The sequence below is a fragment of the Notamacropus eugenii genome, chromosome 1 (genome assembly GCF_028372415.1).
Source record: "Notamacropus eugenii isolate mMacEug1 chromosome 1, mMacEug1.pri_v2, whole genome shotgun sequence".
Taxonomy (NCBI): domain Eukaryota; kingdom Metazoa; phylum Chordata; class Mammalia; order Diprotodontia; family Macropodidae; genus Notamacropus; species Notamacropus eugenii.
The window spans coordinates 659,462,096-659,476,854 of record NC_092872.1 but is presented as its reverse complement, the minus strand read 5'-3'; the positions used below and the strand labels follow the sequence as shown (position 1 = coordinate 659,476,854).

Here is a 14,759-nt window from a genome sequence, read left to right as displayed (position 1 = left end):
ATAGTTTAGATATGTAATTCCAGTTGACATAGATAAACACTAACTTGGATATTCTCATTGTATATTTAAGAGAAATGGAACAGAATCGTATGGGAAAGTGTTTTATTTTTTATCTGGAGAGAGTTGACTGCTGTGGCTAGGACTGCATGATTCAGAGAGACAGGATCAGGAGCATTTTCCCAAAAGACTTGAAAAATTAGATAGTTGTCACCTTGTGAGACATTTGTTGAGTGAGTTAACTGTTATGTTTGGAGGAGTCTTTGTCTTCTTATACCTTATCTACCCAATACTCTCTGATACAATGACACTGGTTTCTTTGCTGCTCTTTGAACAAGATACTCCATCTCATGAACTTTGGGCTCTCTCATTGACTGCCCCCATGCTTGGCATACTTTCCCTTCTCATCTCAGCTTTATGACTTACCTGACATCTTTCAAGTCCCACCTAAAATCTGACTTTCTGCAGGAAACCTTTCCTTACTCCCAGTAATTCTGGTGCCTTCTCATTGTTGATTATTTCAATTTATTCTGACCATATCTTTTTTGTACATAGTTGATGTGTCTCCTCCAGGAGACTATGAGCTTCTTGAGAGAACAGCAACTGTTTTTTTTTTACATTTCTTTATATCCTCAGAGCTTAGCACAAATACTTATTACATAATAGGTACTTAATAAATGTTAGTTGTGATTGCGTTTAACTCTCATTATATCAGAAAGCCTTCTATGTAGAAGAATTTTTGTGAAGAAATTTTAGCTGCTGCCCTGAGAAAACAGAATTATTGTTGGCCTATGGTTCCTTTCTTTATGGAGAAATAAGCATTTGTAGCTGATGTTTTGAAGTGTGACATAAAAAAGGTTCCAGAGACATAGTTTCTGCATAATTGATCCTTTTATTAATAAGGCTAGCATACAGTTAATAAAAGAGATCAAGGGTACTCTGAAATGCTAAAGACTCCTCTTAGAACCCATTCAACACTTATATGCCCTTGGAAGAGTGGGTATTCTTGAGGGTGGCAATCAACTGTGATTGGTCAACAATTAATGAGAGGAATGATTATTATAATGAGAGCTGAAACTATTCTAATAGATCTGGGGGACATGACTCTGATCACTTGGTATTGGACAAGCAGATTTATTTCTTATCCAAACTACCCCTGCCTTGGACAATCTAGACAAAAGGGGGTCTACCTCTGCTCACACCTGGATGAGTAGAACAGAGTGGGCTGGAATTCACCTTATATTAAATTCTTTGTAAGGTTTTCTAGTTGGCTGGGGTATCCCACCTAGGATCAAAAGGCATACACCTGGGGATTTGGATACTCTTATCCATCATCAGTTCCCTTCAGTTCAATGTAATTCAGACCCTCATTATTAATATATGAGAAAAATAATCATTTCTCTCAGAGGTGACTCTCATTATTAACTTTCTCAGAGTCCATATATTATTGAAATGTTAATTAATTTCTTTCCATAATTAATGTTAACAAATGACACATCTCATATGGTAGGATTTTAAGCTTGACCACTGTCCTATGTAGAGGGTACCCCTTAGTCTACTACTTGACTCACTATCATATTATTTCTCACGATTCCAAATTCTAAGGTAATTCAGAAGTGTATTTAAATATTTCCTTATTGATTATTGAAAATAATACTCCTTTTTCTCATTACTCACTCAGCTGAGTCACTACCCTCAGCTTATTATGTGCCTAATACTTAATGAATTGGAGAAACCTCTGTTCCTGTAAGTCATTGTCCATTTCTCTGTCCCTCTTTATAAGAGTGTCCTAATCTCCTAGACTTAAGCATCAAAGTTACTGACTGTACAATTCATTAGTACTACAACAAATAATAAAAAAACCCCCCAATTATTTACGATGTTTTAGCTGTGGAAAAAGTTACAATCAGAGTTATCTTTAACCATCACTGCTACTTTCAAGTTACTACTTTCAGAGCACAGTTATTCCATTCATTTCACAGGATAGATGCCAAAGTCTTTCAGAGATTCTCTTTACAAAACTATTTTGTAAAATAAACAGAAGAGTTCTCTCCGGAAAGAAATTCTATTCATCCTCTTTGTTTTTGCACCTCTCAGTTTCTCTTTAGTCATGACAATCTCTCTAGAATTTCAGTTAAATTTCCAGGCTCCACACAAAATCTTCATTGAATAATAATTAATCTCATAAGCCTATTTTGGGTGATAGTTAAAACTCAGTCTCTTAACAGATGATTATTAAAACTCTCAGTCTGCTCACAGATTTCTCATAGGTCAGAGTTAAAATTCATACACTCTCAATTACTCCCTGAGGAATGGCCATTAAAAATTGTCACTCCACAAGAGTCCAGCGGTTTTTAAAGATACAGTTAGAGTATCAATGGGAGGGGCTATTTAATGCCATTATACTAACAGCATTGATGTTGTCTATCCCTAAGAATCCAGTTTTTGGGATTGAGAAAGTATAGACAATTTATGGGTTTTTATAAACCAGGGATAAGGTTTGGAGCAAATCAGTTAATGAAGCTTTATATTTGTGGTGGCTTATGAGCAAATATAAAAATATGCTTCTTAATTACTATTTAACCATATTTGAGAGAACTAACATGGAAATGAGTCAAGTAGCAGCCTGATGAGTGGGGGTTTGTTGTGTTTGTCCCAGAACAGTTTCTGTCTGTCTGTCTGTCTGTGTTCATTCGACCATGACATCGGAGAAATGATGACATGACTTGCACTTGACTTTGTTTTGAGTGAGGGAGAGCTGTGCAAGGTCACCAGCCTCACTTCTCCTCCAGAGCCATCTGGATCCAGTGACTAGATATTCATCAGGATGACTGGAGAAGGCCCAGGATGCAATGGGAGACCTTGGCCTATTCAGGTACTCACTTAGAGTGAGGTAACCTATACTTTTACAAAGACTGGTATGTGTGTGTGTGTGTGTGTGTGTGTGTGTGTGTGTGTATCTATTCTATTATGGACTATTTGAAGAAATATTTTAATCAAGGTCAACCACTTTCTCCCTACATTTGGTTTTCTTGATTTCTCTGAATTTATTCTATAAAAGAATGGGAAACCATGAATTAACAACTTTATATGGGGATTAACTTCACTGCTCAATTTCAGGACCAAAAAATTATGTACTGACTATATCCCCTTTACTTATGTGGACAGACACTTATGTTCCCTTTGTATTGACTTATATTATTTACAAGGAAAACTCTACATTGGACACAGTATCTAACAAGAGTTCCACATGGCTTTGTTGACTCAAATTTGGGTGTTAGGGCATTAAGTAATTAAAAATATAATCTTTTAAAAGAAATATATTGCCAGCAACTCTTCTTTATATTTTCCACTTACAGTGTCACAGGAATAAAGGTACTGTATAAATAGACTTTTTTATAAAGAAAAATCAAGTTGTTTTTAGCAGTTTTTAAAAAACTCAGTATTTACAAGGAATTTTTTGAAAACCTGAGTTTCACGTCAGGTCAGTCACGTTTTCTTTGTTAATACCATGTGACAATATAAAATAATAAATCACATCTTTTGAACATCAATGTAATATTTCTGTTAAAATACTGATTTCAACTGTTGTTAGGTTAGTTTACAAATAAAGGTAGATATCACAAATTAGGGTAAGCAAAGCATGAAAATCTAAAGATTCTATATCTGAATTCCTAGACTGGCATTAAAACCAATCACTGCAACAAATACCTCAACAGTATGCCTTGTGTGGAGAAAGGAAGCGATACTGAACATTTAATGCTACAGCTCTATTTAGAGCAATTAAGATACCACTTCCCTAAGGTAGTGACGTCAAACTCAAATAGAATCTTGGGCCACAAACTCATATGTAAAGATCCCTGTGGGCTTCATATTGATTTAGATAACTATATATTAATATTTTCTCTTTTTATTGTATTTTTTATTTTATCAAGTATTTTCCATTTGTACTTTAATCTGGTCCAGGCCTCACTTGGGGGGGTGTTGCAGGCCTCATGTACATTTTGCCTTAATTGATCACTGTATTCCCTTCCTCCATGGAATTGTTACATACGAGTTAGGGAAAAAAATAAAACAAAATTGCGCTACATGTAGGATATAGCAAAAAACCATATTTCATGGACATAACAAAAGTTAGACTACCTAAATTCCATGAATCTATTTCTGACAGAGATTCCATGGGATACACCCATTCTACTCCACTGACTCTCAGACAACTTGAGGATCACTGTACTGACCTGGGTAATGTGTACAAGAACTAATTGTGTTGCCACTTTTTTGGCACTTACTCAAGGTAATCATGAGTGATATTTAACTTTTTGCAAGTATATTTTTGTGATTTTATTTTCCTAAATTTTATTTCCTAGCTGAACTTGGATAATTGATTTCTTTATATGTGGAGTGGGGGTATGGACTGGATGGCCTCTGAGGTCCCTTCCAGCACTTGATTTATGATCCTATTAAACACTACAAAGTCCAGGATCATGTTGTTTACTTCTCTGTACCCCCTGTAGCACTTAATATAAGGATAGAATATTCTAGGGGCTTGACAAATCTCTTCTTGATCAGTTGAAGTGCCCCAAACATTCCCTATTCTCCTCATAATTTGTTATAGATGTGTCATGAGTAAAACTATGTAAACCAACATTCTTCACACGGGTTATCACAGAATTGGAAGAGACCTCAGAAACTAATTCAAGTCATAGCTGAATAAGGTTAGCCAATACATATTTCAATAGTCAATAGACATTTGTTAAATATCAGCCATGTTCTAGACATTGTACAAAGCACCGAGGATACAAATACAAAAAGAAAAAGATAATCTGTGCTATCCAGGAACTTATGATGTAATTGGGGAAGACAACAAAAAAGGAAGCTGATAAATTCAAGTATGGAGGAGAAGGTACCCAATTTAGGGGTGTGGTGATGTCAGAGAAATTCCAAAGTAGTGCCCCCCAGATGAGGAATAGAATGTATCTGAGCTGGTCTGTCTTTTTAAATGGTGTTAAATAGAATTCAAGATCCCACTCTCAAATCAGAGAAATAGAGAGTAGTGATGAGATGGCATCCCAAGGCAGGATGATGAGGTAATCCCCACCATAAGCTTCCTGTGGCATGATGGAAATGTCAGAGAAGTCGCAAAGGAGAATCTCCTCTACATGGGAAGAAAGGAGGATCTCCTCTAATGAATGGTCAGATTTTGCTTAAAGACTTCCAATGAAGGACAACTCATAACCCCATAAGGCATTAACTGATAGCTCTGTTAGGAAGTTTTGCTTTATATCAAATCAAAAATCTCTCCTTTGTAATTCTCACTCTTTGATTCTAGTTCTTCTTATTGTATCTAATCACAATAAATCTAATCATTTCTCTGTGGGATAATCGATCTCAAATTTTGTTTCATGGAAAAATTATCCGTCTATCTATCTATCTATCTATCTATCTATCTATCTATCTATCTATCTATCTGTCTGTCTGTCTGTCTGTCTGTCTGTCTGTCTGTCTGTCTGTCTGTCTGTCTAGCTATCTAAATACATATAATACTTTTTCCACTCAATATATATAGGTACATATATATATATACATATATATATAATACCAACTAGCACATGTATCAAAATGTTTAATACATATAACATTTTTACAGTATAAAAATAAGTTTATTTCCCTTCATTTGTTTTGAAATGTCTCTCACATTTCCCCTTTATTCTTCCCAGGCCTTATTTCATATCTTCGGGATCCATGGGCCAAGATTTATGGGGTCACTCGTAGCTATATTTCAAAGCTAAAAGTGTGCAATAGTTGAATTTAGGATCTCTTGATCTCACCTTTTCCTGAGGCTATTTACATTTTCACTCAGCTTGTAGGGGGGAAACCCAAGTCCCACTCATTCTTCTTTCTGTTAAGTAAAGGCAGTATGACATGCTATGTAGAGGGATAAAGCAACTAGTTTGAGAGTCAGGAGATCTTGCTTCTGGCCTACCTTTGATATTTAAGAGCTATTTGACTTGGGACAAGCTTTTGAACCTTTCAGTCTTCTTTATTTTGCTTCAAGATCAGAATAGATGGCCACTCAAATCCAAGTGCTATCTTTTCACAACGGTTCATTTGTGTTTCCTGTTTTGGGTAGGATATGGGGAACTAGAGTCTTCTAGTTCTCATTAATATAGCCTTGGGAGGTAAGGACAGCAAATATTTTACAAATGAGGAAACTGAGACTTTGAGAGGTTAAGGGACCTCTCCATTATCACCTAAGTCTTCTAACCAAGCATGTTCTTCTCATTTCTTCTATAAGACAACGGCAGCCCCTGTTCTTCCTCTGTAATGGATATGTGCCAGTAGGTTGACATTCTTTCCCAATAGTCCTGTCCCTGATTCCTTGTACTTGAAGGGGTCGCAGATAGAAGGATGGTGGTGTCAATGATGGGAATAACGGGAGTTTGAAAAGTGAAGAAGAGAGGATATAACAGCACCCAAGTCATGTTAGTTCTTAGAACTATTAACCTTTGATTTATTCCTGTTAGTTTGAACTCTTAACACTTGGGGTTCAAGCCATGAGTAATTTTTACTTGCAACTAGTAGATGGTTCAGGGACTGATGAAAGGTTAATTAAATTTCAGATCCCTCAGAGGTGGTCCGGATACATTGTCTCTAGCCAAGGCCAGGAGAGACAATAGCAGTAAGAGGCTACAGTAATAGGTGAAGCAGGGGGTATGTGGAGCAAAGAGTGGGACAGGGCAATTTCAATGAGCTAATTTGCTGTGACAAGGTGAAGTGACTCCCAGGATCAGACAGGGGTAAGAGGATAATACCAGTTGTACCTGGGGTATTGGAACAAGGTAATTTGGGAAATTTAAGCTTCCAGTTGAGTAAACAGGTGAATGAAAGCTAATGCTAACCCTCATTGATCCTTGGGTTTAACTATGTTTTAATGTTACTTTTAAAAAACATTTCTGCTAGCTGTGCATGTAGTTTTGTGTTATTAGGAAGGGGCAGTTATTCTAGAGTAGGATGAAGTTGTAACAAGCCATAAGATTTGATTAGATCTTCTATGCATAGTAACCATAGACCTAGAAGTGTAGGAGTAGCCAAAGAGGGCAGGGTGAAAGGCAATTAGTTCTCTGAGAGCTTATCAGTTAGCTAAAAACACCCTCTAGTATTGGGTGGTTTACAAAGGAAATGGCAGATGAATACTTGGAATACTATAGTACCTGATAGCTGTTACTGAATACAGCCATCCAATCTTCCTGATTTTAGTTTCCCAGCTTTTGTCATCAAATCTGATGTCAGACACTCAGTTATTAGATATATGATCCTGGGCAAAACGTTCAGCATCTATTTGCTTCAGTTTCTATCACTGTAAAATGGGGATAACAGGAGCACCTACCTCACAGGGTTGTTGTGAGGATCAAATGAGATAATACTTATAAAAAATCACTTAACAAAGTGACTGGCACATAAAACTTGTCTAGGGTCACACAGCTAGTAACTGAGGGAGGCAGGATTCGAAGCTGGATCTGTCCTGATTCCAAGTTCAGCTCTCTATCCATTGTACTATTTAGCCAACATTGTGGGCCATCCATGGCACTTTGAGTAACGGTAACCGTGGCATGTTTACTTTATGGAGATGGGAGGAGTTTTATGAAGATGATGGAGGGAAAAATGCAGGATTTCTCAATTGAAATCTGCAGGAGTACATTATTTAATACCAGTAGCTGAAGCTTCCAAAGCCCTGTGCTTGAGAGATTAGATGTACACTTAAGCCTTTGATCTTTATGGAGGAAAAGAACACAAATGGGTGAGAAATATAGGTATGCCAAGTTTAAGACACTTAAAAAGATCTAGTGACTATTTGGGGAGATGGATTATTGGTGATTACTCTATAGCTGAGATTTCATATAACCCCAAGATAACTCAAGTAATGGAGTTCAGAGAAATACTCAGTCTTCAATTCATTTTCCCTTTTTGATCAATAAATTCAAGTTCGATGGAAGCTCGAAGTGGGTAATCAACTAGAAGGACTATGTCTCCACAGGTTTGTTTGGTCAAATGATTGTTTGCTACAAAATTATTTTGATTCACTCAACCAGAGTTCATCTTCAAAAACAGGAAAAGCCTGAGGGTAAAATGTTAGTAAATTCAAGTTCTATAAATGAATCCTTAAAAAAAGTAAGCTCTCTCAGAAATCTCCCTTTTTGACAGCTAAGATGTCACTTTGAGCTGATGTTAACACCTTTCCTTCCAGAATCTCCCAAGTTTTAGGATGCAGTTATTAAAATCCTACAACACATTTATCAGGGAAAATGGACATGGAAACTGTCATCCTTCCCCATTTATTTCTATAATGATTTAAAGATTTATAAGACTTTCATTGACAGGAGCTTCTATGTGCACTTGCTGTTATTAACATCATTATTGCATTTCTAATACCTTGATTGTGCCAATGTGTTCCATTTTCCTTCCTCAAGTTGATTATGTATGTATGTTTTTGTTGGTATGTGTCTACTTGTTTATAATGTGTGCAAATATTTTGCCAAAATACCCTCCAACAGAGCTTAACTAGATCAAGACAATTGGGGATTTTCCCCAGGGAGTTGTGTTTAGTGGGTGCTGCCAGGACTTGCATTATTTGTGTTGGTAAAAATGACAATGTTTAGTTCTTGGCTAGTGAGAACAATTAGTTTTAAAAAGAAGCTACAAAATCGTGGCTAGAGTGAGCCTCCCTTCTCCATCCTTTTGAACTGACTTCTAACCTCCACCACATAGTCGATAATGAAGGAGGAACAACAACCTTGCAGACTACCTCCCTTCAGACCCCAGTGGGCACCTCTCAAAACCCTCTGCCCAAAAGTCCTATGAAAAGCAATGCTTCCCAGATGACTGACTCTGCTTGCTCAGCCATTTCCCTGCCTTGAAGTCATCATCCAGGGTTAAAATCTTACGTGGAGAAGTGGTTATTATATCAGCTAGCATCAAAACCAACTATTATCTAGCTCCTACCAACAGCTTGTTGTTGGGTCCATCCTTTGTTTTTGAAGAAGACCTTGACATAAGAGAAATGATGACATGACTTGCACTTGACTTTGTTTTGAGTGAAGGAGGGCTGTGCAGGTTACCAACCTCACTTTTTCCTCTTGAGCCATCTGGATCCATTGACCAGATATTCAAAAGGGTAACTAGAGACAGCCCAGGATGCAATTGGAGACTTTGGCATTTTTAGGCTAGGTCTTTTCACATACTCACTTAGGGGGAGGTAACGCCCATTGAGTGAATAGGTCTTACAGGTAAGCAAGCCCATGAGCCCCAGAAAGAGCAGCATCTTTCAGACCACTGGTCTTGAATTCAGCCTGCTTCCCTGTATCCAAAGTCTGGGACAGAATTTCTTAAAGTGCAGTCTAGGGACCCTGGAGGTCCCCAAGACCCTTTCAGAAGAACCATGAGGTCAAAATTTTCAGAATAACATTAAGATATTTTAATTTCTAATTAATTTCAATAGATACAACCCATATAAACAAAAGCTCTTTGGGGTCCTCAATAATTTTTAAAACTATAAAGGAATCTTGAGATAAAAAAAGTGTTTGAACCACTGGTCTAGGGGAACAAGTATTGTGGATATAAAATCAGGCAACATTGTCTCAAAGTTCCAATAGACCCAACTCCACAGAAGGCACAATAACTGAAGAACCAGAAAAAGAAAGTTCTCCCCACCAAATCCTAGGCATTGTCCAGTGGTTTAATTGACATGGTTTTATCAATGGAAATGGCACTGAATAAGATGCATTACTGTATATTTTGACACCCTAATGACCATGAGGTCTTTCCATCTGACTTGCAGCTGCATCCTCCTATAATGTGTTAGTTTCTCCCTATTGGAATGTGAGATTCTTGGGAACAGTCTTTTCTAGTTGTATCTCCAACACTTAGCAGAGTTCTTTGCACGTAGTAAGTGATTAATGTTTGTTTTCATTTATTTGTCCATTCATTCATTCAGACTGTTTGCTGTGTCTGGAACTACTTCTTGAATATTTACTTTTTATAACTATCATGCACTCATGTTTTAATCTACTTTGTTCACATATATCTTCCCTACCAGACAGAAAACTCCTTATGGAGGGAATCCAGCATTCCCTAGCTCAGGTTTTGCCTCCTTCAAGAATCCTTTTCTGATTTCTCAAGTTGGTAGAAGCCCCATGTATACAATCAGTAGATAGAGAGTGATTGATAATAAGTGAGAAGTGCTATCATGGAGGGAGTGATATGCTGGAGAAGACTGGCTCACACTTACACAGTTATAATGGAGAGTGATTAGGTTCTAGACTGTCTGGTACTCTAAGTGAAAGACAGCATTGTATGAAAGAATGTGCATTAGATCTGGAGTTAGCAGCAGACCTGAGTTTCAATTCTGATTCGGATACTGTGTGACTATGAGAAAATTGTTTAATCATACTGAGTCCCATCTGTAAAAAGGAGAAAATAATAACACCTATATTACCTATTTTAGAAGAATGTTTTGAGGATCAAATATATGTAAAGCATGGCATAAAACTTAAAGCTCTGTATGAATGTCAGTTATTATTCAGTTCGTTAGGGATTAAGAGGAAGGAGAGTTACCTTTGGGCCAAAAAAAAAAAAATGATGGATTCCAAGATTGAGATTCTATGCTCACAGAATCCCAGAATCTCAGAATCCTGCAGTCCAAGAAACTTAAAACTAGAAGGGCCCTACTGGTCAGCTAGTCTGTTCTGTAGCTGAACAGGAATCTGTCTTACAACCATTCCTGACCAATTGTCCTTTCACCCTTTTCTTGAACACTTCCAATAAGGTCTTCTTCTGGCATGATGCTGACTCATCCAGTATTATTGGTACTCAACTCCATATGTTTCTGTCTAGAGGGTCTTGGAGGTATTTGGAAGGAAGGAGCTAGCAATGATAGTTATGCTATAAATGAAGAAGTCTTTGATTTTTGGTAGGAGTGGGGGAAGACTATATCAATTTTTCTAATCTAGCAAACTGTTACCTAAAATTCTATGTGATGGACATACCTAATAGTAACCACTTATATATATTCATATAATATGTATTATATTTTATAATATAAATAAAATATGCATCCCTATAATATATGTGACTATGTAAATACATATTTGTAAGCTTATTTATAAATACACATTCATATAGTCATTTATATGGCTATGGAAAAAATTGTAATTATTTACATATTTACTTTTACTTCCTATAATGTTTCTCATGTCACTCCGTTAATATAAATTTGGTTACTCCTGATTTATTTGATTCCAAGATTTCCCATTGGCATTTCTTAAAACTCCCTTGGTGAACATTTCACTTTTTGCTTCCGACTCTTCTTGGGAAGGTAAGACAGTGGTAAATTGGGTGAGAAGACATTCTATGAGCTAGACATTTCTGAGAGTTTCTGCTTCTATAAATACATAGAAAATAACGATACTTACTAGCTAGGTAACTATAGGCAAGTTGTGTAACGCTACTTAATGAACTCCCTGCTGATTCTAGGATAAAATGTTATTTAATCTTTCTCTCATTTTAATTTCTATTTGGTATAGATTATATAATGCAAATGACTATTTTATAGTAGTATATGTATGTAACATAAACTTTTTTCAGATGAATTGTTTTCTAGCTATGCCTCCTTCATTACATACTTTTTAAAGTCAATTTATTGAGCCTAAGTATAAGATTTCACATTGATTTCTATTAAATTTAACCATTCAAGATTCAACACAGTTTTCTAGCCTGTAAAGAGTTTTTTGAATTGTGATTCTACCACCTAGTATGTTAACAATTCCTCACAACTTTTTATAATCTGCAAATTTGTTAATAATGCCATTTATGCCTTCATGAAAATCATTAATAAAATAGCTATGCAACACTGGAGCAAGTCAAGCTCTCTGACAAATTCCTTTGGAGACTGCCTTACAAATTGTCATAGAACCATCAATGACTACTCTTTGAACTCAGTGATACAACAATTATGAATATAATTGTACTATCATCTACACCACAGATCTATGCCTTTCCACCCAAATAGCATGAGATAATTTATCAAATCTTTTACTAAAATCTTGGTAAAGTACATCTATCATACCTCCTTGATTTACCAATATGGTAACTATATACAAAAAGAACATAAGTTTACTCTTTCAGGACTTGTTCTTGAACTAATGCTGGTTCTTTGTGATTGATTTCCTTTTCCAGATGTCCATTAGCTCTCTTTTTAATTATTTGTTCTAGAATTTTGTCTGGAATTCAAGTCAAAATCACTCACTATCATTTGCAGAAAATTTTGAAAAATAGAGTATTTCATCTTTCCTGGTCTCAAGATATTCTGTTTCATTAATCACAACTACCAGTTCTCTCACTACTTGACTTTGTAATTCATGGGGGATTTGAATTCATCCAGAGCATTTGACAACCTTTTTACTCTCTGTGTTCTCATCTTTGGCAACAACTCTGTGTATCATTCTTGGCAAAGAAAACATTAGCAAAATAATAATTAAGGTATGCTTTGTTGTCAACAATCATCACTCTATCTGTCCAGAGCAGCTGCCCTGTCCCTTATTTGATCCTTTTTCCCCCTCTAACTCCGGATGTCTTCAAATCTTTGTTTTAATTCCTTGAAATGTCAGTAAGACTTTTTGGGATACCCTGTATAGTTACCTCCACCATTTCTGATGGTCTTTAGTTTCTTCATCACCCCCTGTTCATTTTAAGTTTTGGCACTCAGTCATTCTACAATTGATGGACATCCTCCCAGTTTCTAGTTCTTTGCTACTACAAAGAGAGATGCTATAAATATTTTGGAACATACAGACTCTTTTTCTCTTTCCCTAATGATCTTTAGAAATAGGCCTAGTAGTGGTTTTGCTGGGTCAAAATGTATAAACAAAGTGTAATTCCAGACTTGTTTTCTAAAATGACTGGATCAGTTCACAGTTCCACCAACAGTGAATTTGTTTCTCAATTTTTCATCATCCCCTTTTACATTTGCATCCTGACATTCTTATAGGATCATTCCACACATTTTTATTCACCTTTGTTCCATTTTTTTGCTTCCATCTACTGCACGTTTTAAAAAACAAAGTTTATGTTGATTGATGAGGCCCCTGTGAAACCACAATGATCTTTTGGGATAACTTCCATTTTCCCTTCTTGTAAGAATTGTCTCCCTTTACATCTTTAAAATTTCATTATTGAGAGTTTCCCAGCCCTTATAAGCTGACTTATGAAGAATTTTAGATTTTATGTATTCTTCCTCTGAACTTAATATGCTCTCCTAAAATATAGGGTACATTTCAGATTCTGCTTAGCTTTTCTCCTTTGTTCTATTGGAAACTCTTGGAAGGGGAGACTACTTCTCTGCAAGTTTTCCATTATTTCTACATCAGCAATCTTTCTGTCAGTGAGAATCAGATCTAAAAGAGAATCCTCCTTTGGTGGCTTCTCCTTCTTTTGAAAGATAAAACTACCATTAGGGAAGGTCAGGAAGTTATTAGTTCAAAACTTCTGCTTTTGAGAGAGAAAGAACCTTGCAGTGTATTAAGCCCCCATCTCTTCATATCATATTTCTGTGCCAGGCTTGTGATAATTTCACCAAATTTCTCATCTTGTATAAGGTTAGACTCTCTCAATATGGTCCTTGAATAGTACCATATCTATAATCCTGCCCAGAATGGACTTTGTCCAGTACTTCAGTATTTTTTATGCTACATGAGACTGCTGGAAGAGCTCATGTTCCTTACATTAGACATTATTTGTGGTGTGTTTAGCTGATGACCACATGATTTAAGTGAGGGAGGCCTGTGCCAGGTCACCAGCCTCACTTCTCTGGAGCCATCTGGATCCAGTGACCAGAAACTGATCTGGATGACTGTAGATGACTCAGGATGCACTGGGAGACCTTGGCCCTTTTAGGTCAAGGCCTGTTCAGTACTCACTTAGGGTGAGGTAACACCCATTCAGTGAATAGGCCTGTTTAAGAAGTAGTCAAGGAAGACCCTTTTAATGAGGCAAAGAAAAATAACTAATTCATGCTGAGGGGGAAATAGCAACAGTTACTATTAATAATCACTCTTAAGCTAGGAGGGTCCACAAAACAGCCCTTAAGTGGAGCTTGGGCAGGGGTCTAGTGTGGTACAATCTATGGGTTGCAGAGGGCAGTAGGTTTAAGGTTTTGGGAAATGGACACCCCTCCCTCACTCAAAACAAAGTCAAATGCAAGTCATGTCATCATTTCTCTGATGGCATGGTCTTCTTTGGCAATGAAGGACGAACACAACAACTTGATTAAACAAGAGGGAAGGCATTTTTATAATGTCTGCTGAAGTGAAAATAAACATCTTCTTGTTAGGGAGAATTTGTCTTTTTTGATATTTATATTCTGAAATGTATCCAAGGTATTTATCTAATAATAGCTTCTATTCTGCTCTCAGCCTTATAACCTAGAAGTACAACAATTTGTAGAAGAAATAATGTAGTTTTATTCATTAATCCATATATCCATGCATATATACCTCCACTGACCTTTTCATTAAAATAAAGAAGCTAATATGTGAAAGGAATGATGGGTAAAAAGGTGATTAAAATAACAATTCTTGCCAATATATAGCTTATATCTAGGAATAAATATAAGAGAATATAGTTTAGAACTTAGTATGTACATGAATAGCCACTGTGTAGAATGGAATAGTGAACTGATTAGGAAGGTGTAATAGGATTGACAAATTAGT

General features: G+C 36.4%; 1 protein-coding gene across 2 annotated transcripts in view; it reads right to left on the bottom strand.

The window, feature by feature from the left end:
- The window catches only part of FSHR (follicle stimulating hormone receptor), a 235,669-nt gene that overhangs the window by 48,303 nt on the left and 172,607 nt on the right, over positions 1 to 14,759 (bottom strand). The window lies entirely within an intron of this gene.